Raw genomic sequence first — 24,588 nt, forward strand, 5'->3', positions numbered from 1 at the left:
GATGAACTGGGGGGATGGAAGATAAGGAACTAAACCAAAGCAGCTCAGCATGCTCATAACACTTGCAGCCCTGTATGAAGATAATTATTATAATCCAGTCTCATGTTTCAGGGCGTCCCTGTGGGGGTCAGGCAGGAAGAGTTACCCCGATGCCCCATTGGCTCCCTGTATTCTGGAATGTTTTTTCACCTTCCTCAGAAGCATCAGGGATCATCCCCAGCTGGAGACAGGATGGGGTGGGACGATGCTCTGAGGTGCTTGGGTGATGGGTCAGGCAGACATGCTCATGATCCAACTGATCATCAGAATGGACATGGAGAATGAATCACCCCCATCCCCCTCATGTCAGATTGGCAGCGATCTGAGGTAGAGGGTCATCTTTCTCTTCAGTGTGGGGCAGGTGTCATCTACTGGGGTCATCTGCCACTGACTCAGTCCCTTGCCACTGCAGAGGGCTCGGGCCTTGGTGCCCCAGGGTTTCTCCTTCTCTCTGCTGGTGGCCACAAGAGCTTAGTCACTGTAGCCTATAAGGCTAACCTGCTTGCTTGCCTATATTTTTTTCTTACGGATTTCTTATTTCTTTATGGTTTTGATTATTTGTTTTTTTATAATATTATGTGATGAAGTGGGGTTTTATTCACCTTGTTATGTTGCATGTGAGTCTTACTGTTCTGTACTAACACTGTGTGTACCTCAGTTTCCCTGTGTGCTGCACCAATGCCTACATGATGATGGGAATTGAGGGGGTGACATTTACTGGGGCCCTCGGGGCAGGTGAGGCTGCCCAGTTGTCTCCATGTAGAGGATGGCCAATGCCCTTCCTAACCTGAGCCCCAGGGGCGAGATGCATGAGGCGGCAGGACAAAGACTGGAGGAGGAGTAGTGGGAATGTTGGAGGCCAGGCAATGAGGTCTGAGTTTTGGGGCTCGGAGATGGGTCTTGGGCCTGGATGAACTTGCTTGAAAGTCACTGATTTCTGTGCTAAGAAGCTCTGTTCTCGGCTGCGTTCCTGTTGACTAATAAATACTTCTGCTCTATGATGCTGGCTGGGAATCACTGCTGACTGCAGAGTTGGGGTGCAGGCCAGGAGCCCCACTCGGGCAGACTTGCTGCGGAAGCACATGGTGTGGAAGGGGATGCTGAATGCTCTGAGGTCAGAACCAGGAAGGTCAAAGCTGTGTAAGCTTCTTGCCCTGGTGACAGTGTCAGAGAGAGGAGTCACGCTACGCCAGAGTCCTGACTGGCTTCATACAGAGCAGCTCCAGAGAACTGCCACAACAACTCCGTGACAACTGGTGGGGTCAACTGCTCCCCGTAGACAGAACATCCTGCAGCAAGTGACTGGGGAGCAGGAAAACGAAGGGGGACTAGTGAGAGCCAGGCAGGCTGAAGGCTCAGAGAGGTGCGGCTCCAGGAGGAGGAGGAGAGAGATTGTGACCCCGGAGAAGGACTGTCACTGACAGCGTTCTTCCTAGGGACCATGGGGATGGCCCATAACCATCTCCTTAAGAAGGACGTTGTACAGCTGTGCAGAGAGAGAGGGCTGTGCATTGGAAAGTTCACCAAAGTGCAGCTGATTGCTCAGTTGGAAGAGAATGATCACTCTAAGGCCGTGAGAGAGGCTGGGAGCAGCCAGGCAGCTCCAGGGGCCACCCTGGGCCCTGACCCAACTGAGGCTGCAGGAGGAGCTGAAAGCAGTCAGGTCATCTCTGGACCCACTGTGACCTACCCAACCGGCAGGGGATCTTCATGGCTGAGTTCCCCATTGGTGGAGCTGAGATGGCTGGAACTGGAAATGGAGCTGAAACTGAAAGAGCTAGAGACCTGTGAGAAGGAACGGGAGGACCATGTGAAAGAATGGGAGGCTCATGAGAGACAGAGAAAACATGAGGAAAAGCAGAGGTGGCATTGGTGGAGCTGAGAAGCAGAGAGACCCCTACCATGGTGAGTGGGGATGGGCCCAGGAGGGGCCAAGCCTGCAGAGAACTTCGATATAAAATTGTTGCCCTAGTTTACTGATGGGGAGGATATGGACACCTTCCTTACTGCCGTTCAGAAGGCTTGCAGTTTGCACTGGATTGACCTGACCCTTACTGGGTCCCAAAGCCATTGGGTTGTTCAGGCAGATAGATGGGGTGGAAGCAGGGGACTATGAGCTGTTCATCTAAGCCCTGCTACACAAGTGTGGGCTGACCCCCGAGCTCTACAGGAAAAGGTTCTGCAGTTTGCAGAACATCCCGGGGGGTGACCTATCTGGAGCTGGCCATCTGGATGAGGGGATACACCCACAAGTGGGAGAATGGGGCTGAGGCCCAGACCAAGGAGGACATGATCGAACTGGTGGGGCTGGAGAAGATGAATGAGAGCTGCCTGCCTGACATGAGAATGTGGCTAATGGACAAGAAGCCAAAAGACTGCGCAGTGCAGCACAGGGCAGCTGGCTGATGAGTTTGCAGACAACAGGTAGGGCTCTGGAAGGAATCCCAAGGGGACAGGCCCACGTCGGTGTGGAAGGGAGTCACCCAGGGAGCCCCCAAAAGGGAGACTTGGATAAACCCCTTCCAAGGGGTGCAGTCCCAGGGGACCAATGGGACATGAGCTGTAATTCCTGTGGGCAGAGGGGCCACAGATGGCCCGGCCTGAGATGATGGCCCCAGACTGGGGGTGCCCAACACCTACCTGACCCTGATGGGCATGTGCAGGCCTCCAATTAAGGTACCTGTAGCAAGGGTGTGTCTGAAATGAGGGGCCAAGGAGGGCCCCAAAGACATGGGCTGCCCCATCAGCTGCCAACTGAGGATTGGCCAAGTGGGCCCCGGAGTGCCCAAGTCATGACCTGTAGCCAGCAAGGATGTGGGGACCTACCCCAGTGGGAAGGGAGCCACCAGGGACAGGTCTTAGTGGCGCTGTGAGCCCAGACCCAGGCAGCGAGAGGGAGCAGGTTGCCATCCCTTCCCCAGCCAGTGAATTCCAAGCCAAGGTACGGAAGGATCCCTCCATGGAGAAGCCGATGGACCTTGCTGGCCACAGCACAGCCCCTGAGAGAGATCCCTGTGGGAGAAGGGATTCCTATGGGAGAAGGGATTCCTGTACTGTGAATGGGTTCCCCAAGAAGCACTGGAGTTGTGAGGGATCTGGAGGCAGCTGGTGGTCCTCCAGAAGTACTGCCGCAGGCTATTGTACCTGGCCCATGATATTCCTTTCTAGGGACACCAAGGGATCCAGCGCACCAGGCGAGGTTGCTACAAAACTTTTACCGGCCCGGAGTCTTTGATGACATCTAGCAGTACTGCAGGTCCTGTGAGCCCTGCCAGAGCGTGGGCAAGGCCCAGGATAAGGGAAAAGCTGCCTTAAGGCCTCTGCCCATCATAGAGGAGCCTTTTCAGAAAGTGGCTGTGGACATAATGGAACCCTTCCGCAAGGCAACCCGGTCAGGGAAGAAATACATACCAGTGGTGGTAGATTTTGCCATCTGGTACTAGAGGCAGTGGCCTTTTCCTCTGTTGAGGCAGACATTGTGGCAGACTTGCTGCTGACCATATTCAGAAGAGGTCCTTACAGATCAGGGGTCCAACTTCATGTCAGCCCTGCTCTGGTGCTTGTGGGAAAAGTGTGGGGTCCGGCACACCTGGGCCTCAGCGAATCATCTTCTGTCCAACGGTCTTGTGGAGAGATTCAGTGGGACTCCAGAGATGATGCTGAAGACCTTTATGAACTAGCACCCACAGGACTGGGACAAGTATTTACCCTATGTTCAGGGAAGTGCCCCTGGAAGCTACAGGGTTCTCTCTTTTTGAGTTGCTGTATGGGAGGTGAGTGAGGCCCCCTGGACTTAATGGGGGATGAATGGGAGGGGAAGGCCTTTCCCGATGGGGAGTCAGTGGTGGGGTATGTATTGACTTTCTGGGAAAAACTCACTGAGTTCATAGGCTTGGTAAGGGAGAATCTAGCCAGGGCCCAAAGGAAGCAGAAGATCTGGTATGACTGCTCAGCGCATGCCCGCACCTGTACCACTGGCGACCAGGTGATGGTTCTCAGTCTCGTGAGAAAGAACGAACTATAAGCTGCCTGGGCTGGGCCTATTAAGGTCATGAAGCAGCTGAAAGAAGTGAGCTATGGTGGAAGTGTCTAACCAGACTCACAGCCACAGGGTGAAGCATGTCAACATGATGAAGCTGTATTTTGAAAGAGAGAATTTGGTACTGGCCGTGTGTGGGCAGTGGGTGGAGCAGGGAGACGATCCCTTGGTGGATCTCTTCCCTGAGATAGGAGCTGGGCCATCGCTGGAATCAGTTCCTCCCTCTGACCAACTAATCTCTACTGAGCAGGCAGAGATCAGAGAGGTGCTGCATTCCTATCTGCAGCTGTTTTCCAACCTGCCTGGGCTCACTAACCTGGCTGTGGAGGAGTGGAGACAGGAGCTCACTCTCCTGTGAGATGCTTCCTTTTCATAATCATGGCGAAAACTGCCCAAGATCTGGAGAAAGAGGTCAAGGACATGTTGTCTCCAGGGGTGATCCAGACATCCTCCAGCCCTTGGGCGTCTCCCGTGGTGCTGGTCCCCCCAAAAGACGGGTCTGTCCAGTTCTGTGTGGACTTCTGGAAGCTAAAATGCCATCACTGTGTCCAATGCCTACCCCATGCCTAGGCCTGATGTGCTCCTAGACAAGCGGGGGTGGGGGTGGGGGAGGCTCGTTACCTCACTAGTATGGATCTCACCAAGGGCTACTGACAAGTGCCATTGGATCCAGATGCCAGGCTGAAATCTGCTTTTATCACCCCTCTGGGGCTATATGAGTTCCTTTCGGCCTCAAGGGGGGACCTGCAACCTTCCAGCGCCTGGTGGCCCAATTACTCAGGGGAATGGGGGACTTTGGATTATATCTGTGTCTTTAGCCAGATCTGGGAGGAGCATGTGTCCCAGGTTAAACAAGTGCTGAACAGGTTCCGGGATGCAGGACAGACTATTAAACTGGGAAGTGCAACGTGGGGATGGCAGAGATCTCATACCTGGGCCACAAGGTGGGGAGCGGCTGCCTAAAGCCAGGGCAGGCTAAGGTGGAGGCAATCAGAGATTGGTTACCTCGGCTCCCCATACTAAGAAACAGGTCCAGGCTTTTACTGGGACGGCTGGGTACTGCCGGACTTTTACTGAGGCCCTTGGGGCAGGTGAGGCTGTCCAGCTGTCTGCACAGAGAGGATGGCCGATGCCCTATGTAACCTGAGCCCCAGGAGGGGATGCAAACAGGTGACACGTTTTGCCCAAAAGCAGGACAAAGGCCAGAGGAGGAGCACCTGGCAGGCCAGGCATCGGGGTCCCAGACAGCCTGCATTTTGGAACTTGGAGAGGGGGGAGTCCTGGGTGCAAGGTTGGAGTGCCCCCAAGGTGAACTTGATTGAAAGTCCTTGATTTCTGTGATAATAATCTCTGTTCTACGCTGTGCTCTTGTCAACTAATAAACCTTCTGTTTTACAACGCTGGTTGAGAGTCACATCTGACTACGGAGTTGGGGTGCAGGGCCCTCTGGCTTCCCTGGGACCCCTGCCCGGGCAGACTTGCTGCAGGAGGCACACGGTGTGGAAGGGGATGCTGAATGCTCTGAGGTCAGACTCAGGAAGGTCAAAGCCACATAACTTTGTAAGCTTCTTGTCCTGGAGACAGTGATATCCTGGCTGGCTTCAGACAGAGCCGTTCCAGAGCCTCTCCCCGATGACTCCATGACATGTTATGGTAGGTTTACAGGTTTATATTAAAGTAGTTTGGGTGTAATGCAAGGGCCACACATGCCACATCCTGTATTTTGAGCTAAGGCAAAGTCAGCATACAGATGTCTGGGACCTTGTTGAGCTGAAGCATAAGGTCCATATGTGACGTTGCCCCTCCATAATGCTTTATAGAAATATGACTGAGTGTAAATATGACATAACTGGAATAGGTTTTATGCTAGGTATGATGTGTTACATATCTTTGCAAAGGTTATGATCTACTGACTATGTTCTTCCTATCTGTATGCATGTATCATTTTTATATCTGAAGATATGAGCATTGGCTCTATGCTTGTATTTAAAGTGTTTGCTGTAGGAAGCACATAAGACAGATTTGGTCAACATAGTGTGAAGAGGTTATTCCAGTAACTGGGAGGACTTAACTATCAATGGACTTTAAGAGACGCCAATCCACATCTGAGCTTTCCTGGGAACGTTCAAACTCACATGTAAACAATGGCGTCGGCCTGCAAAAAGCTGAATCGTCCATAAACATGTGACTTGCCCAGGTGACTAGAGACTCCATCCTGTGGCTGTGATGTTGCACAAGAGAGAGAATATAAAAAGCCCTGGAAACCCCTCCATTTAGTCTTCAGCTGGCTCAAGAGATAGCCAAGCCATCTTCACCCCAAAGAAATGCCTGAAAGAAACTGGAACAAAGGACCGTAACTACAGGGGTGTGAGTGATTGCCGGACCCAGACTAGGAAGGAGTCTAATCTGTCAAAGCAGCTTATTGGAACATCTCTGAGGGTGAGATTTACCTGCATTTAGTTTCTTACTTTATTAGGCTTTGACTTGTGTGTTTTTGTTTTATTTTGTTTGGTAATTACTTTGTTCTGTCTGTTACGACTTGGAACCGCTTAAATCCTACTTTTTGTATTTAATAAAATCTGTTTTTGCTTATTAATTAACCCAGAGCATGTATTAATACCTGGGGGAACAAACAGCTGTGCATCGATCTCTGCGAGTGTTATAGAGAGCAAACAATTTATGAGTTAATCCTGTATAAGCTTCATACAGAGTAAAACGGATTTATTTGGGGTTTGGATCCCACTGGGACCTGGGTGCTGGACGCAGGAGCACTTCTTAAGCTGTTTTCAGTTAAGGCTGCAGCTTTTGGGGGAGGTGGTTCAGACCTAGGTCTGTGTTTGTAGCTGGCTAGTATGTCTGGCTCAACAAGGCAGGGTACTGAAGTCCCCAGCCGGCAGGGAATGGGGCTGAGCAGTAGTCCCAGCATCTACAGGTGACAGTTCCTAAAGGGGTTTCTGTGGCCCAACCCATCACACCATATATGGCCTGGTCTACACTACGCTGTTAAACCAATTTTAACAGTGTTAAATCGATTTAACGCTGCACCCGTCCACACTACACTGCTCTTTATATCGATTTAAAGGGCTCTTTAAATCGATTTCTGGTTACTCTACAAAAACGGAGAGAAAAGTAACGCTAAAATCGATATTACTAATATGGATTGGGTTAGTGTGGATGGCAAATTGCGTTATTGGGCCTCATTATTACAGAGCTATCCAAGTGCACCGCTCCAGAAATACGACGCAGCCTCGGGACCATGGACGCAACACACTGAATTAATTGCCTAGTGTGGACGCGCACAATCAACTTTATAATATACGTTTTTTATCAAAAATCGTTTTAGCTAATTCGAATTTATCCTGTAGTGTAAGACGTAGCCTATGTCTGGAACCCTCGGATATGATAAAGGAGTGAAGCAGACTTGCGCAGAGAGCGCTTCCAAGTTCATAGCCTCAAACTTAACAGGTACCAACTCAAGAAAAAAACTGAAAATAACCACGAGGACAAAAATAATGATGTCGAGGATGATCTATGTTATTAATATGTTGTCATATGTCAGCCAATACATGCAAACGATAGGCCTATGGGTAAGTGCACCTTTCATTCTGTGGGTGAGGAAGATAAGTTTGGACACGGCGGGCCAAAGCATCCAGCCCTATTTAGGAAGGAGTTTGGGAACCCCAACTTGCCAAAGGATTTTTTTCAGAGCTTGAATTTTGTTTTTGAGCTAGTTTCTAAAATGTCTAAGCTTTATTCTTAGTTCATTAGTCTAAGGGTATGTCTCACTACGGGATTACCGATTTACATAAAACGGTTTTGTAAAAACAGATTGTATAAAGTCGAGTGCACGCCGGCACACTAAGCCACATTAATCGGTGTGTGTGCGTCCATGTAACCGAGGCTAGCGTCGAGTTCGGAGCATTGCACTGTGGGTAGCTATCCCATAGTTACTGCAGTTCCTCCCGCCATTGGATTCTGGGTAGATCCAAAATGCAAAAACAGAGTTGCGGGTGATTCTGGGAATTGTCGTCACTCAATCCTCCTCCATGAAAGCAATGGCAGACAATCATTTCGTGCCTTTTTCCCTGGATTGCCCTGGCGAGATGCCATAGCATGGCAACATGGAAGCCGTTTTGCCTTTTGTCACTGTCACCTATGTGCACTGGATGCTGCTGACAGAAGTGGTATGCAGCACTACAGAGCAGCATTCAATTTGCCTTTGCAAGGTAGCAAGCGGTACCATCCCTATTGCACGTCTGCATGCCGTCATAAAATTGGCAATGAGATGACAATTATCAGTTGTTTGTACTGTGCTGTGCTGTCATGGGTGCTCCTGGCTGGTTCGCTGAAGGTCGGCCGGGACGCATGGAGAAAAATGGGAATGACTCCCTGGGTCATTCCTTTCTTTTATGATTTTGTCTAAAAATAGAATCAGTCTGCATAGAATATGGGGCAAGTGTATGAGAGACAGAAAAGCACAGCCGCTCTGTGTCAGAAGCCCAGAGATCCGCAGAAAATTATGAGCTGCATGCCATTCTAGGGGTGCCCACTGCAACAACCCACCTGTCGCTTCCCTCTTCCGCAACCTTCCTGGTACCATAGCAGGTGTCCCCATGTGTGTGATGAAGTAATAAGATGCAGAAATAAGAAACACTGACTTTTTAGTGAGATAAAATGAGGGGAGGCAGCTCCAGCTGCTATATGATAGTCCAGGCAGACATTAAAACGGTGGAAGAGGAGAGGAGCCCAAGCATTCCGTGCTATGATAGTCCAGGCAGTACAGAATCTTTTCTTTACACATGAAAGGTGTGTGTGTGTGTGTGTGGGGCGGGGGCTGATGGACTCAGCTCCAGTTGCTATGATGAGGACGGTGTTACCAGCCTTTCTGTACCATCTTGCCGGGAATGACCGGGAGTCATTCCCATTTTTACCAAGGCCAGCCAGGAGCACTCACAGGCTGCTGCTGATGAATGGATAGCAGTCATATTGTACCATCTGCCACCGGGAAGGGGATGCTGGTGTTCAGCGCTGCAGCACCCGTCTACCAGCAGCATGCAGTAGATGTAGGATGACATTGAAAAAAGGCAAGAAACATTTTTTCCCCTTTTTCTTTTTGGGCGGGGGAAGGGTGTTTAAATTGAGACATATACCCTGAAACCCAGGGAAATGTTTTTTGACCTTCAGGTATTGGGAGACTCGGCCAAGAATGCAATGCTTTTCGGAGACTGCGGGACATGTGAATAGCTTGGAGTCCTCAGTACCCGTCTCCCTCCCTCCATGAGCGTCCATTTAATTCTTTGGCTTTCTGTTACGCTTGTCCACACAGTGTGCTTGGCCTCTGTCTATCAATAGCCTGGAGATTTTTTCAAAAATGCTTTGTCATTTCGTCTTCTGTAACGGAGCTCTGATATAACAGATTTGTCGTCCCATACAGCGATCAGATCCATATTTCCCATACGTCATGCTGGAGCTCTTTTTGATTTGGGACTGCATGTCACCCGTGCTGATCAGAGCTCCACGCTGGGCACAACGGAAATTAAATTCAAAAGTTCGCGGGGCTTTTTCTGTCTACCTGGCCAGTGCATCCAAGTTCAGATTACTTTCCAGAGTGGTACAATGGTGCACTGTGCGATACCACACTGGAGGCCATACCGTCGATTTGCGCACCACTAACCCTAATCCGACTGGCAATACCGATTTCAGCTGTACTCCTCTCGTCGGGGAGGAGTACAGAAAAGTTTAAAGAGCCCTTTATATTGATATAAAGGCCTGTTGTGTGGACGGTTGCAGGGTTAAATTGGTTAATGATGCTAAATTCGGTTTAAACGCGTAGTGTAGACAGGCATAAGAGTCGTTAGTTTTAATTGTAAAGTTTTAATCTGTTAAGTAAAGTAAAAACTAAGTTTAGTTTCATAGCTCTTTGCTTTAGCTTCTCCTAAGCTCTGCACTTCTGTCAGAAACAGATAGCTAAGGGTTAATGTTTCTTTTACCTGTAAAGGGTTACAAAGGGAACCAAACACCTGACCAGAGGACCAATCAGGAACGGTTTTTCAAAGTGAGGAGGGACTTCTGGGTGTGTTTTGTCTTTGTTCTGTCTGTTTTCTCTCGGCTATGAGGGAAAGAGCTTTTTTTCCTATCTCCAAGCTTCTTTTCTACCTTCTTGTTCCCAAGTTGTGAGTACAAAAGGAAAAGCAATAGGTTTATATGTTTTTGGTATTTACATGTGTGGAGTTGCTGGAAGTTTAATTGGATATTTTCTTTTAAGCATATAGCCCTGTGTTATGTCATCTTGATGCAGTGATCATGTCATGTGTTTTTTCTTTCTTTTTTATATAAAGCTTCTTCTTTTTTTAACACCTGTTGGATTTTCTTTTCCTAGTTAAGCAAGGGATAGGAATCTCTGTGCAGGAGTACTGTCTCTCTCAGGGAAAGACTGGGAGGAGGGAGAAGAAGGAGGGGGGAAGGTAAATCCTCCTCTCTGTTTTTGTTTCAAGGATTGAAGCAGGGAAATCTCCTAGTATCCCCAGGGCGGGAAAATCTGGGAGGAAGTAAAGAGCAGGAAGGGAAGAATAGTGTGTTATTTCCTTTGTTGGAGGCTCAGGACATCTGAGTCTTGGGGGTCCCCCAGGGAAGGTTTGGGGAGACACGAGTGGGGCCAAAACCCTGGAAATTTTGGACTTGTGGGCCGCGAGATAAGATCCAAGCTGGTAATTAAGCTTGGAGGTTCATGCTAAGCACCCAGATTTTGGACGCTAAGGTCCAGATTTGGGAAAGAGGCTTACGAGAACTTCCCACTCAAGAACTTGGGAACCTGGAGCAGAACTCTCTTGGAATTCCAGACACTGGTCCTTTGTCTCTTACCACCAGGTTATCAAGGAAGGGTATGAGTATATTAATGAAAAGCTTCATAGTATATAACTTCATATGTATCTTTAAAATAATAGCACTGCATTTTTAATTCTGATTATTTTCCCAGTTGATTACACTTTGATTATTATTCCATTTATCATAATAAAAGTCTTTAAGATTATATTTGTCTCAGCGTGAGCATCGTGTCGTACCCTCTGAGGGTCCTTGGCATCCTCTGTGTAGTGTGACAAAGTCCTGTCCTTGTCTCTGTGGGTCCCGCGCTTCCTGGCGGATTTCGCTAGCCTCAGAGGCTCACTGTGACCCTCCACGTAGCCCTTCTCTCTCTAGAGACAAAGGTCACAACCTGCTGAGCCATTTTCATCATAAGCCAGTAAGGGAGGTGAGGAGAAGCAAGTGATTAAACAGCAGGGGAGCCCAGGCCCACCCTCTACTCTGGGCTCCAGCCGAGGGACCCTAAAATTAGCAGCTCTGTAGCTGACTTTTTGGAAATAGGACATGTACAATTCCCTGGGCCACTTTTCCACAGCAGCCCCCACTTCCTCACTATCTACTTCACCATTACCGCAGAGCCTCCTTCCTTGGACCTGAAATGGTTTGTACTGCTCCATTCCTCCAACAGCACAGCTTCCTCCTACAGCTCCTGACACACACACACCCAACTGACTAATTGGGAGGCTTGTAACCAGTTTCAGCCAGCCCCTAATTGGCTTCAGGTGTCCAATCAACCTAGCTATCTTCCCTGCCTTCTGGAAAGATCTTAATTGGCCCCAGGTGCCTTAATTGACCTGGAGCAACTGCCATTTACTTATCCTGGTACCAGGGATTTGTTTAGCCTGGGGCTAATATATTCTGGATCTCAACAGGACTACTTTTCTATAGCCATCTGCCCTTGTCCCATCACAGTAGCCTGATTCTGGGACAAGAACCTTATTGTCTTCTGATCAGATTAATTGGTGAGCCTATAACCCATCCTATCCAAATTAATAGTATTAATCTCCGAAATCAGGTAACAGAATTTGTGAGCCAGCCAGGAGACTCGAGGAGCATGTGACAGGAATTTTTAGGAATTCCAGGCATCTTTAGACACTTGGGAATCTCACCTGAGGCAAAAGTGAAGAGTTAAATATAGAGCTAGAGTCTGACTTAGCAAACTAACTGACTGTCTTAGAGCACAGGAAACCTGATTTTCTGAGACTGCTTCGTGGGAGTGGGCCCAGTATTTCCTGTTTTGTACTGTCGTTTGACTTAGAGTTTTTTTTCCCATTCTTTCCTAACCAGAGGTTTTGCAGTCTAATCATGCAAGATAAAAAGTAATAAAGAGTAATAGCATTATTTAAAGTGCTGCGTGCTGCATTTATTTAGTCCCCTCAGTTCTCCCAGCCTGCACCCCAGCCATCTGCCTCAGTTTCTCTCAGCTGTTTGACAGGTCCTGACAGGGGAAAGAGACCTCTCAATCAGCTAGGAGCACATTAGCTGTCAAGGGAAGAGAGGGGAACTTGCTCCCACTCCCTATCGTTTTCCTGTAATTTGTTGAAATAAGTGTGAAAACCTGACTGGAGTGTTATTTCCTATTTGTCTCTCTGAAGGGGTGGGTAAGTTTCAGAGTTAAGAGCAGCAGAGTGTTCATCATACTGTTTATTATATAGGCTAGGCCAGGGGTCGGCAACCTTTCAGAGGTGCTGTGCCAAGTCTTCATTTATTCACTCTGATTTAAGGCTTTGCGTGCCAGTCATACATTTTAAACTTTTTAGAAGGTTTCTTTCTATAAGTCTAAAATATAGAACTAAACTATTGTTGTATGTAAAGTAAATAAGGTTTTTAAAATGTTTAAGAAGCTTCATTTAAAATTAAAGTGCAGAGCCCCCGGGACCAGTGGCCAGGACCCCAGGCAGTGTGAGTGCCGCTGAAAATCAGCTCGCGTGCCGCCTTAGAGCAGGGGTGGGCAAACATTGGGGTGCAAAACTGTATGGAGGGCCGGTTAGGGAAGGCTGTGCCTCCCTAAACAGCCTGGCCCCCACTCCCTATCTGACCCTTCCCACTTCCCGCCCAAACTGCCGCCCTCAGAACCCCTGACCCAAGGACTCCTTGTCCTCTGATCGCCCCCTTCCAGGACCCCCTGCCCCAAACTGCCCCCGGGACCCCACTCCCCAACCAATCCCACTTTTTCTTCTCCCACCCCTCCCCCAAACCTCTGCCCTATCCAACCGCCCCTTGCTCCCTGTCTCCTGACTGCCCCCTGGGACCTCCTGCCCTATATCCAGCCCCTCGGCCCCCCTTACAATGCCACTCAGAACAGTATGTCTGAAGCTGCACCACCCGGCTGGAGCCAGACACGCTGTCCTGCATGAGCGCGCAGCCCTGCCGCCCAGAGCGCTGCTCGTGTGGCGGCATGGCTGCAGGGGAGGGGGAACAGCAGGGGAGGAGCGGGGGGAGAGCCTCCCTGGCAGGGAGCTCGAGCGCCGTGCAGGACGGGCCCACGGGCCGGATGTGGCCCGTGGGCCATAGTTTGCCCACCTCTGGGTTAGAGACAGATAAGACGTGTAGCAGCACTGAGTGCCCACTGTTGAAAGCTGCTGCAGATAAAGAGCGAGCACAGAGGTCCACGTGGAGGCACAGACTGTGTGAGAGAGAGGAGACGAGTTAGAAGAGGATGAAGTAATGGTCCCCATCCCCATTAGGATGGTGGAACCGATGGAGGTGGAGCAACCTGAGGGGCCACTTACTAGAAACAGGGCGAGAGCGTTAGCTCAGGCTGGCACGGTACCTTCAGGAGCGGAGCCGGAGATTGAGTCTCAGGAGCCAGGGGAGAGTCAGAAGAGGAAGTGAGCAATTAACGGTGTGCAGAAAAGGGACTTCCCAGTCTGGTACAGCTGCTGGTGGAGTCAAATGTCGTTAGAGGAGGTGACTGGTGACACAAAGGATGAGACAAGCGGAGCAAAGGGGGAAGGAGAAATCCTCTCCTCTCTTGGTGACTGCCCCTTACAGGGAAGCGGAAATGCCTTTAGAGACTTTGATCACTCAAGGACTAGAAGATGTGGTGTCATAGGTGACACAAGTAGCTCTGTCTATGATAGAGGTGGGCAAACTACAGCCCGTGGGCCATATCCGGCCTGTGGGACCGTCCTGCCTGGCCCCCAAGCTCCTGGCCCGGGTGGCTACCCCGTGCCCTCTATCCAACCCCCCCACTCGCTGCCCCCTTACCGCGCTGCTTGGAGGTGGCTGGTGGTGCTACAGCCAGGCCACACCGCCGCCACCACCGCGCAGCACAGAGACCAGGTCAGCCCAAGCTCTGCAGCTGCGCTGCTCCAGGAGCTCACAACCCCACAGCCCAGAGCACTGCACTGGTGGAGGAGCAAGCTGAGGCTGCGGGGGAGGGGGGACAGCAGGGAAGGGGCCCGGGGCTAGCCTCCGGGGCCAGGAGCTCAGGGGCCAGGCAGGATGGTCCCGCGGGCTGGATGTGGCCCGCGGGCTGTAATTTGCCCTCCTCTGGTCTAAGCCCACTGAAGTACAGGTAGGTCACCTGAGAAAGGTTCATACTTTCGCACTGATGAAATTGGAATATCCAAGAAATAACCTACTGGGACCCGATTTCCTATACAAGCAGGGATGTGCTCATGGCTTGGTTAATCAGCTGTTGTGTTTTACTATAGAGCAGGCAAGGGATGACCCACTAGCAATCGTACCCGAGCGTGGCATGGCGTCTCCAGTGGAGGAAGCTGAACCGGGCAGGGGTATGTGACAGTGCACGCCATACGGTTTTATAAAAATATGTGTGAATGTGAATATAGGATGATCACACTCAGTAGATTATAAGCCTTGTAATGAGACTTTACCAGAGACCTTTTGCATGAAGCATATTCCAATGAGTGTGAATATGATGTAACTGGAATATGCTTCATGCGAAAGGTCTTTGGTAAAGTCTCATTACAAGGCTTATAATCTACTGAGTGTGATCATCCTATTTGCGTAAACGCATCACTCTTGTATCTGAAACTAGAAATATGAACTATAACTTTGAGGGTCTGTTGTAATTATGCAAAATGTGGGCCATTAATGGTTTGAATCTTGATGACTCCCAATAACCAGGACCATTGTCTGCAGATGGGTGTGTTTTACCTGAAAGTCTTCATGTATATCTGTGTGCTGGCAAGTGGGCAATGAAGTCTTACAGTGATATGTGATCATGTCACCTGAACTGGAATCCAGCTTTAACCTGGTGCTTTTCCATTGAGAAGGAGGGGTGGGAATCCAGACAGACAAAGGATTCCTGCGTTGCGCAAAAATCTATAAATGGGTGGAACAGAACAAAGGGGGGCGGCCGTCATGAGAAATCGCCTAGCTACCACCTGAGCTGGGACAAGGGCTGTGCCGGGGGCAAGGCTTGTGCCCAGACTAGAAAGGCGTCCAGTCTGTGAGAGAAGCTTATTGAAAGATCTCTGAGGGTGAGATTTTATTTGTATTCAGTTTTATTACGGTACTAAGCTTAGACTTGCATGTTTTATTTATTTAGTTTGGTAATTCACTTTGTTCTGTCTGTTACTACTTGGAACCACTTAAATCCTACCTTCTGTATTTAATAAAATCACTTTTTACTTATTAATTAACCCAGAGTATGTGTTAATACTTGGGGGGTGGCAAACAGCTGTGCATTTCTCTCTATCACTGTTATAGAGGGTGAAAACAATTATAGATTTCTAGACCCTCTAAAAAAAGGGAAAACTGGAAGGACCTCAAGAGGTCATCGAGTCCAGTCCCCTGCCTCATGGCAGGACCAAATACTGTCTAGACCACCCTGATAGACATTTATCTAACCTACTCTTAAATATTCCAGAGATGGAGATTCCACAACCTCCTAGGCAATTTATTCCAGTGTTTAACTACCCTGACACTTAGGAACTTTTCCTAATGTCCAACCTAAATCTCCCTTGCTGCAGTTTAAGCCCATTGCTGCTTCTTCTATCATTAGAGGCTAAGGTGAACAAGTTTTCTCCCTCTCCTGATGACACTCTTTTAGATACCTGAAAACTGCTATCATGTCCCCTCTCAGTCTTCTCTTTTCCAAACTAAATAAACCCAATTCTTTCAGCCTTCCTTCATAGGTCATGTTCTCAAGACCGTTAATCATTCTTGTTCTCTTCTCTGGACCTCTCCAATTTCTCCACATCTTTCTTGAAATGCGGTGCCAGAACTGACACAATACTCCAGCTGAGGCCTAACCAGCACAGAGTAGAGCGGAAGAATGACTTCTCGTGTCTTGTTTACAACCACCTGTTAATGCATCCCAGAATCACGTTTGCTTTTTTTGCAACAGTATCACACTGTTGACTCATATTTAGCTTGTGGTCCACTATGACCCCTAGATCTCTTTCTGCCATACTCCTTCCTAGACAGTCTCTTCCCAGTCTGTATGTGTGAAACTGATTGTTCCTTCCTAAGTGGAGCACTTTGCATTTGTCTTTATTGAACTTCATCCGGTTTACCTCAGACCATTTCTCCAATTTGTCTAGATCATTTTGAATTTTGACCTGTCCTCCAAAGCAGTTGCAATCCCTCCCAGTTTGGTATCGTCCGCAAACTTAATAAGCGTACTTTCTATGCCAACTTCTAAATTATTGATGAAAATATTGAACAGAGCCGGTCCCAAAACAGACCCCTGCGGAACCCACTTGTTATACCTTTCCAGCTGGATTGGGACGCCATTAATAACTACTCTCTGAGTACGGTTATCCAGCCAGTTATGCACCCACCTTATGTAGCCCCATCTAAATTGTATTTGCCTAGTTTATCGATAAGGATATCATGCGAGACGTATACAAATGCCTTACAAAGTGTAGGTATACCACATCCACCGCTTCTCCCTATCCACAAGACTCGTTATCCTATCAAGAGAGCGATCAGATTGGTTTGACATGATTTGTTCTTTACAAATCCATGCTGGCTATTCCCTATCACCCTACCACCTTCCAAGTGTTTGCAGATGATTTCTTTAATTACTTGCTCCATTATCTTCCTGGCACAGAAGTTAAACTAACTGGTCTGTAGTTTCCTGGGTTGTTTTTATTTCCCTTTTTATAGATGGGCACTATATTTGCCCTTTTCCAGTCTTCTGGAATTCTCCCATCTCACATGACTTTCCAAAGATAATAGCTAGAGGCTCAGATACCTCCTCTATTAACTCCTTGAGTATTCTCATAACAATTGATAGGGTTTACCCTGCATAAGCTTTATACAGGATAAAACAGATTTATTTGGGGTTTGGACCCCATTGGGAGTTGGGCATCTGAGTGTTGAAGAGAGGAACACTTCTTAAGTTGCTTTCAATTAAGCCTGCAGCTGTTAGGGGACGTGGTTCAGAGCAGGCTAGCGGATCTGGCTCAAACCAGGCAGGGCACTGAAATCCCAAGCTGCCAGGGCAGGAAAGCAGGGGCAGAAGTAGTCTTGGCCCATCAGTTGGCAGCCCCAAGGAGATTTCTGTGATCCAACCCATCACAGGGTGTAACTTCAAAAGAATTGTAGCTAATCACACAGACCAACCTGAGTTACAGGCTTTACTTTGCAAGCATGCGGATGCCTTTGCTAAACGCAAACAGGATTGTGGTTGTATAGCAGTCACTTTTGTTGAGGAAGGAGGAGTTGTACCAGCCCAAAGACAATATCCTTACCCAGACCAAGCCAAACTATACATAGAAAAGACTATCAAGTCACTGACACAGGGAGTACTATGCAGATGTACTTCCACCGCCAATTCCCCTATTTAGCCTGTGAAGAAACCAGATGGTTCCTGGTGTCTCACAATTAATTACAGGCACCTAAATCAGGTTACACCCACTTGTGCCCATATAATGGCCCAGATGCCAGATCTCATCATGTCCTTTGATCCAGAGGATACATGGTTTACTGTCCTCGACATCAGTAACAGCCTGTAGATGTTACCATTGGCCTGCGTTTCCCAGTACCATTTTGTGTTTAGGTTCCAGGGGGTCCAATAATCCTGGACTCATTTACCCTAGGGGTATAAAAATTCTCCAGCCTTATTCCATGTGCAAATGAGGCAGGTACTGTTGCAATTTTCTAACCCAACTGTTTTGTTCCAATACAAAAATGACCTTTGTCTAGCAACCCAGACCAAGAAGGAGCATTTGGAAAGGCTTGACAAGCTCTTGCAGACCCTAAAGGAAGCAGGCTTGAAATGTAATCTGGCCAAGGCACAGCTAATGGCCAACCATGTCTCCTTCTTAGGTCTCACCCTGACAAAATGGGGTAGAACCCCAGCGCAACAGAAGGTAGTTGGAGATGCAATCCAAATGTTGCCTCTACCACAGGACCCAACAGCTTTAAGATCCTTTTTGGGTTTGACTGTGGACCACAGGGATTTCATTCCCAATTCTGCTTCCATTGCAGATCCCTTGTACCAAGTGTTAAAGAAGAGTGTCCAATAGGAATGGACTGAGCAACACACGGAAGCTGTATCCCAGCTGAAACCAGGCATTGTCAAGGCTCTGATGCTGATCACCCCACATCCTGAGATACCCTATCATCTGGAGGAACCAGTGAGTGTTAATGCATTAGCAGCTGTGGCTTCTCAAGAGCGGCATGGGAAAATCAGACCTGTGGCCTATACCTCCCGTTTAATGTCATCAATTGAACTCAAGTACGACAATTGTGAAAAGTATTTACTGGCCACCAGTTGGACCTTACAGCATTTTTCTTTTCTAATTGGCCTCAGCCCAATCATGTTACACTCATTGCACACCTCCCTTCAGTTCCTACTGTCCAACAGGGTAAAAGATGGGCAAGTCTCAAACGCTTGCCTAGCTCACTGGGCATTGCTGCTGAAAGGAAAAGATATTGCCGTAAAACCTGTTGGTACAGTAAGGCAGTTGGCAACAAAGATGGTGTCATGTGCGTCCTGATCCTGATCAATTGGATCTACGGGAGGAGGTGAAAAAGAGGCTTTTCCGATCATTGATCCAGGAAACAGATGCCTTTCAGAGACACCATTTCTTTTTTGACGGTTCTAGTTTTTACCATCAAGGAAAACCATATACAGTAGGTTTGGAATCTATGCAGCTTCTCCTGAGGGGAAAGGAGATCCTTGGGAGAAGGCATCTTCGTGCACGCCACATTTGGCCCAATAAGTTGAATTTGCAGCAGTATCTTGTGTGTTGGAGCGCTTGTGTGCAGGTCTCCATCACCACCATAAACTAAAGCGTCTCTCTATTTTCAGACTCAGCATGGGTGTGCAATTCTTTCACAGGGTTTCTACCATGTTGGGAAACAAATGGGTTCACGTCTTCTGATGGTTCAACTGTTAGGTATGCGTCGCTGGTGAAATACATCCATTGGTTAGCAGTACAAATCACTGTTCCAGGGTGGCTGATCAAAGTGAAAAAAAATAAAGGTCCATTGCAAGTTAGATCGCTATGCTACAGAAAAAGAGAAGGCTGATAAATTGACCCAAGAAGGAGCCCGATTAGGGGAATCCTGGAAAGAAAGGGACCAGGTATATTTCATTACTACCATTAATCCCTGGTGCTCAATTTCTGCAACTAAGATTGTACAGACTGATAGGCCTGACTTAAAAGAGATGCAGAAATTGGATAAGGACATAGTGACGGTAATCCAAGAGCTTTCCAGGACAGAAGGAAAATGGTCACAAACATTAGATCCCCTGTACAGAACAGCATTTGCAGGTGGTGGACGGAGGTCTCATGTATACAGGAGGTCCTTTTCCTGTGTAGGGAATTCCAACTCACCTACAGAGGGAAATGATGTACATGGTTCATGACGTTGCTACAGGAGGACACCAGGGAGTGGATAAAATTGTCAAGACTCCTGCATCTGTGTGATGGTGACCACTTCTTCGGATGGATGTGCAACAATAGTGTAACAACTGTGTGACATGTGCTCAAGCCAACCCAACTCCAACCAAAAGAAATGAGCCGTTAAAATATCAGGTGTATGAAGGTCCATGGATGGCTTTGCAGATTGACTTCATAGGTCCTTTGCCAAGGTCTCAAAGAGGTAATCAATACTTGGTGGTGGTTGTCAATCCCTTTTCAATGTGGGTAGAGGCATTTTCTCTAAAGGCCAATACTGCAGAGGCCATAGCCAGGGTCCTATTAGAGCAAGAGATCTCTGCAAAGGTGGATTTGGACCAGGGATCACATTTTACCAGACAGTTCTTTACAGACTGCCTTAAATTATTGGGAGTCCAGCAGAAACTACACATCCCATACAGACCACAGTCATCTGGGATGGTGGAACGAACCAATTGGACTATAAAAGTGATGTTGAGGAAACTGGTTATGCGAATGGGTGTAACTGGGATACTCTCATGCTTCTGATTCTAATGGCACTGAGAGCAACACCGGCTGTGTCTACTGATAAAACGTCTTTTGAGATAATGACAGGCCGAACCATACAACTACCAGAACATTTAATCTGGAACACCAGTGGCACTGAATTAGAGGGAATAAAAATGATACCTACTTGCAGAATCTGCAAGAACATTTAAAACACGTCCACTTGCAGGTAGCTGCTAAATTGGGGAAATCTAGTTGCAAGGCAACTTTGACAAAAACCAGAGAGAGAATACTTGAGAGGTTGGAGACCAAATAATACTGTTACCTTACAAAGAACCAGAGCATGGGCTGTGTAATCGATGGATTGGACCCTTCCGAATCATTGATAAATTTAATTCAGCAGTGTATAAAATTATGATAACAAGAGGCAAGCATAATAGAGGTAGAATCTACCACGCTAATCAGTTAAAGCTGTATCGATCATCCAGGTCATAGGAGCAACTTCCTCCTCAGGACCTAGATGAACAATCCCCAGTGGAATCGCGACAGCTAGATTCCAGCAGATCGCAGCCATGAAATGGACACTGGTATTTCTGAGTTACTACACCCTTACTGTTGCTCTAAGGGTAAGACTGAGCCAAAAAACAAAAATTCTGGACTAAACTGTTACAAAACACACAGACTCATGAAACCTGATGACACGTACACACTCAATTGTTTGACCATCTGAAGCAGAATGCACCAATTATACTCAGTCCAGAACTTATGCACAGTCCTAATAGTCAGGTTGAGGGAATTAGAGGGGAAGATGTCACTTTTGACTATAAATTCGATGGAGTCGTTTCACTGCCATCCAGTGGCTGGAAAAAGGTTTGGTCGCTAGATGATGACTCAAAGGGGGGAGATGTAAGAGCTATATCTCCTCACCAACACATTCAACATCTCTTATGAACAGAATACCTTATGGGACTTGGAAAAACAAAGCCATTTGTGATAACTTGATGACTTGGGGGAGTTTGATCTTATTATGAACTTGAATATAGGGATGAAGGATGATCTGGAGTGTGCATTATATGTACCTTTCTAACTAAATTAGGAAACAATGTACATATAAATGTGACCTTTGAATTTAAGGTTCATGATCCAATCATTGACTATGACTATGACAATCCAGTACCCGATGATGTAACTTGTCCAATGATGGACCCAGCACCCGCTAGTGGTCTCACCACAATGCCCATACTAAGGAAATTGATTAATCAAGTTAGGTTTATGCATATTCCTGTGGTGTTAAATTTGCCTCATTGGTATCTCGGTGAATTCAGCTACTGTCAGCATACGAAAGTAGCTTTCTTTTTCTCAGTATTCTTTGTGGATAGGATTGCAGCTTATTAACAAAAAGTGTGAGATATTGTAAGAACGCAAGAACAGCCATTCTGGCTCAGAACAAAGGTCCGTCTAGCCCAGTATCCTGTCTTCTGACGGTGGCCAGTGCCAGGTGCCCCAGAGGGAATGAAATCTGAAAGAACTGGGTTTGTTTAGTCTGGAAAAGAGAAGACTGAGAGGGGACATGATAGCAGTTTTCAGGTATCTAAAAGGATGTCATAAGGAGGAGAGAGAAAACTTGTTCACCTTAGCCTCTAATGCTAGAACAAGAAGCAATGGGCTTAAACTGCAGCAAGGGAGATTTAGGTTGGACATTAGAAAAAGTTCCTAAGTGTCAGGGTAGTTAAACACTGGAATAAATTGCCTAGGGAGGTTTGTGGAATCTCCATCTCTGGAGATTTTCAAGAGTAGGTTAGATAAATTCTATTCTTGCATGGTCTAGACAGTATTTGGTCCTGCCATGAGGGCAGGGACTGGACTCGATGACCTCTTGAGGCCCCTTCCGGTCCTAGAATCTATGAACAGAACAGGTAATCATCAAATCATTCATTCCCTGTCACTCATTCCCAGCTTCTGGCAAACAAAGGCTAGGAGCACTATTCCTGCCCATCCTGACTAATAGCCATTGATGGATCTACCCTCTATAAACTTATCTAGTTCTTTTTTCAACCCTTTTATGGTCTTGGCCTTCTCAACATCCTCTGGCAAAGAATTCCCCAGGTCGACTGTGCGCTGTCTGAAGAAATACTTCCTTTTATTTGTTTTACACCTGCTGCCTATTCATTTTATTTGATGGTCCCTAGCTCTTCTGTTAGGAGTAAATAACATGTCCTTATTTACTTTCTCCACACCAGTCATGATTTTTCAGACCTCTATCCTATCCCCCCTTAGTCATCTCTTTTCCAAGCTGAAAAGTCCCAGTCTTATTAATCTCTCATACAGAACAGAAGCCGTTCCATACGCCTAATCATTTTTGTTGCACTTTTCTCAACCTTTTCCAATTCCAATAGATCTTTTTTGAGAAGAGGCAACCACTTTTGCATGCAGTATTCAAGGTGTGGTTGTACCATGGATTTATATAGAGGCAATATGATATTTTCTGTCTTATTATCTATCCCTTTCTTAATGATTCCCAACATTCTGTTTGACAGCTACTGCACATTGAGTGGATGTTTTCAGAGAACTAGACCACAATGACTCCAAGACATAGATGCCAACTTTCCTCAGTGCCTGTGGGTGCTTGTGGCCCCCCCACCCCGACTCCACCCTTTCCCTGCCCCTATTCCAATCCCTTCCCCAAATCCGTGCCCTGGCCCTGCCTCTTCCCCAATGCACCACATTCCTCCTCCTCCTCCATCCCTTCCAGACTTGCTGCGCAAAACCACTGTTTTGCAGCTCAAACACTGGGAGAACGGGGGGAGAAGCAGGCGGCGCGCCCAGGGAGGAGGCGGAGGTGAACTGGGATGGGGGAGAAGCAGGCGGCGCGCCCAGGGAGGAGGCGGAGGTAGAGTGGAGGCAGAGGTGAGCTGGGGCAGGGGGACAGAGAAACCCTCGGTGTAAACTGATTGCTCTGCAGGATTTGCATAAATGCACCTTGACTTTACCACTCTCTGAAGTTCTGCCTCTGGGTTTGCTCAGAGATAACTTCCTGCTTTGGGTACCTTAGAAGAGATCCAGCTGAGCAGAGGAAGAAAGGCCCAGGCCAGCAGAGCAAACCTGGGAAGGCTGGTTGGAGGGGAAAGGGTCATTCCAGAGACCAAGACAATCATTTTATAAATATGAACGTGGGTGTGTAGGGTGTTCCCCAGAGGTACAGAGTATCACACTCACCCCACACCCTCCGGTTGGACCCTGCTTAGATGAGATGAAGATGCCGGAACACAGGGTGGGGTGTAAGGATGCTAAATGGCCAGGTGATGGGATGGATGGAGGGGTAAGAATGGAGATTATTTGTGCTGGGGTAGCTCCTAGAATACCCGCAGTGAGATCAGGGCCCCTGTCATGCTGGGCACTGCACAGACCCCGACCAAGATCGGGGCCCATGCCAGGTGCTGCACAGACCCTTTGCGAGAAACAGTCCCTGCCTCAATGATCTTAGTCTCACCAAACAATAGGGGGGATCCCTACACCATTTTATATCCAAGGAAACCGAGTTGCAGAGAAGAACATTCCAAATTGTGTTGAAGGTTTGCGATTGGCTCTGGTGCTGAACAAGGTCACAGGAACTGCAGCACTACTTCCCTTAGAGACCCTTCCCTGGCCTTCCCCAGATCCCATAAGTCCCTCGCCCTCCAAGCTCCCACAGCCCTGACTTCCCCCAAACTGATCCCTGATCTCCTCCAGGCTGCCATCCCCGCCCAAACACACCGCTTCCATGGGGTCCTGCAGCTCAGTTCTCACCTGGGGGTCTCAGTTGGGCCAAACTCCATTTCTCCCCTGTACTCCCAGAGCCCTTGTGACCCGGATAGCGCAGTGGTAGAACCTGTCCCGTGGGTGCAATACCTGCCTGGGACACTAGGGAAGCTCAAAGAAAGAAAAACGTGTTGCTGCTTCAGGACTCCTGCGTTCTCTCCCTGGCTCTGGATGGGGAGTCGAGTCTAGTGGTTATGGGGGTGGGGCTGGGAGTCAGGACTCTGAGATTCTATCCTCAGATCAGGGATGGGAGTGGGGTCTAGTGGTTAGATCAAAGGGCTGGCCGCCACAACTCTGGGTCCTCCCCTGACACATTCTGTGCCTCAATTTCCCCACCTGGGAGGGAGCGGGGTGGGGTCCCAAAGCCATCCCCAGACAGCCACTGCCAGTGCAATAGAACATCATTTATTCAGCGACAACGTTAACCTTTCCCCTACTGCCAGCCTCCCTTCCCCAGTCAGACGCCAGCACCCCCTGAGTCCGACAAGGGCAGCGGGAGGTGGTCAGGTGACGCGGGGCTACGAGTCACCTTGAGGC

General features: G+C 48.1%; 2 long non-coding RNA genes across 2 annotated transcripts in view; one reads left to right on the forward strand and one right to left on the reverse strand.

Annotated features, from left to right (window-relative positions):
* Window positions 1-625, forward strand: part of LOC142047743 (uncharacterized) — a 119,093-nt gene extending 118,468 nt beyond the window's left edge. Inside the window, exon 3 of the long non-coding RNA XR_012657019.1 lies at window positions 199-625. This is a non-coding gene — a long non-coding RNA (uncharacterized LOC142047743). The remainder of the gene's footprint in view (window positions 1-198) is intronic.
* LOC116821540 (uncharacterized) overlaps window positions 1-13,981 on the reverse strand; it is a 23,351-nt gene extending 9,370 nt beyond the window's left edge. The window contains exon 1 of the long non-coding RNA XR_004372937.2: window positions 13,713-13,981. This is a non-coding gene — a long non-coding RNA (uncharacterized LOC116821540). The remainder of the gene's footprint in view (window positions 1-13,712) is intronic.
* Window positions 13,982-24,588: the final 10,607 nt, after the last annotated feature.

The sequence above is a fragment of the Chelonoidis abingdonii genome, chromosome 14 (assembly GCF_003597395.2).
Source record: "Chelonoidis abingdonii isolate Lonesome George chromosome 14, CheloAbing_2.0, whole genome shotgun sequence".
NCBI lineage: Eukaryota > Metazoa > Chordata > Testudines > Testudinidae > Chelonoidis > Chelonoidis abingdonii.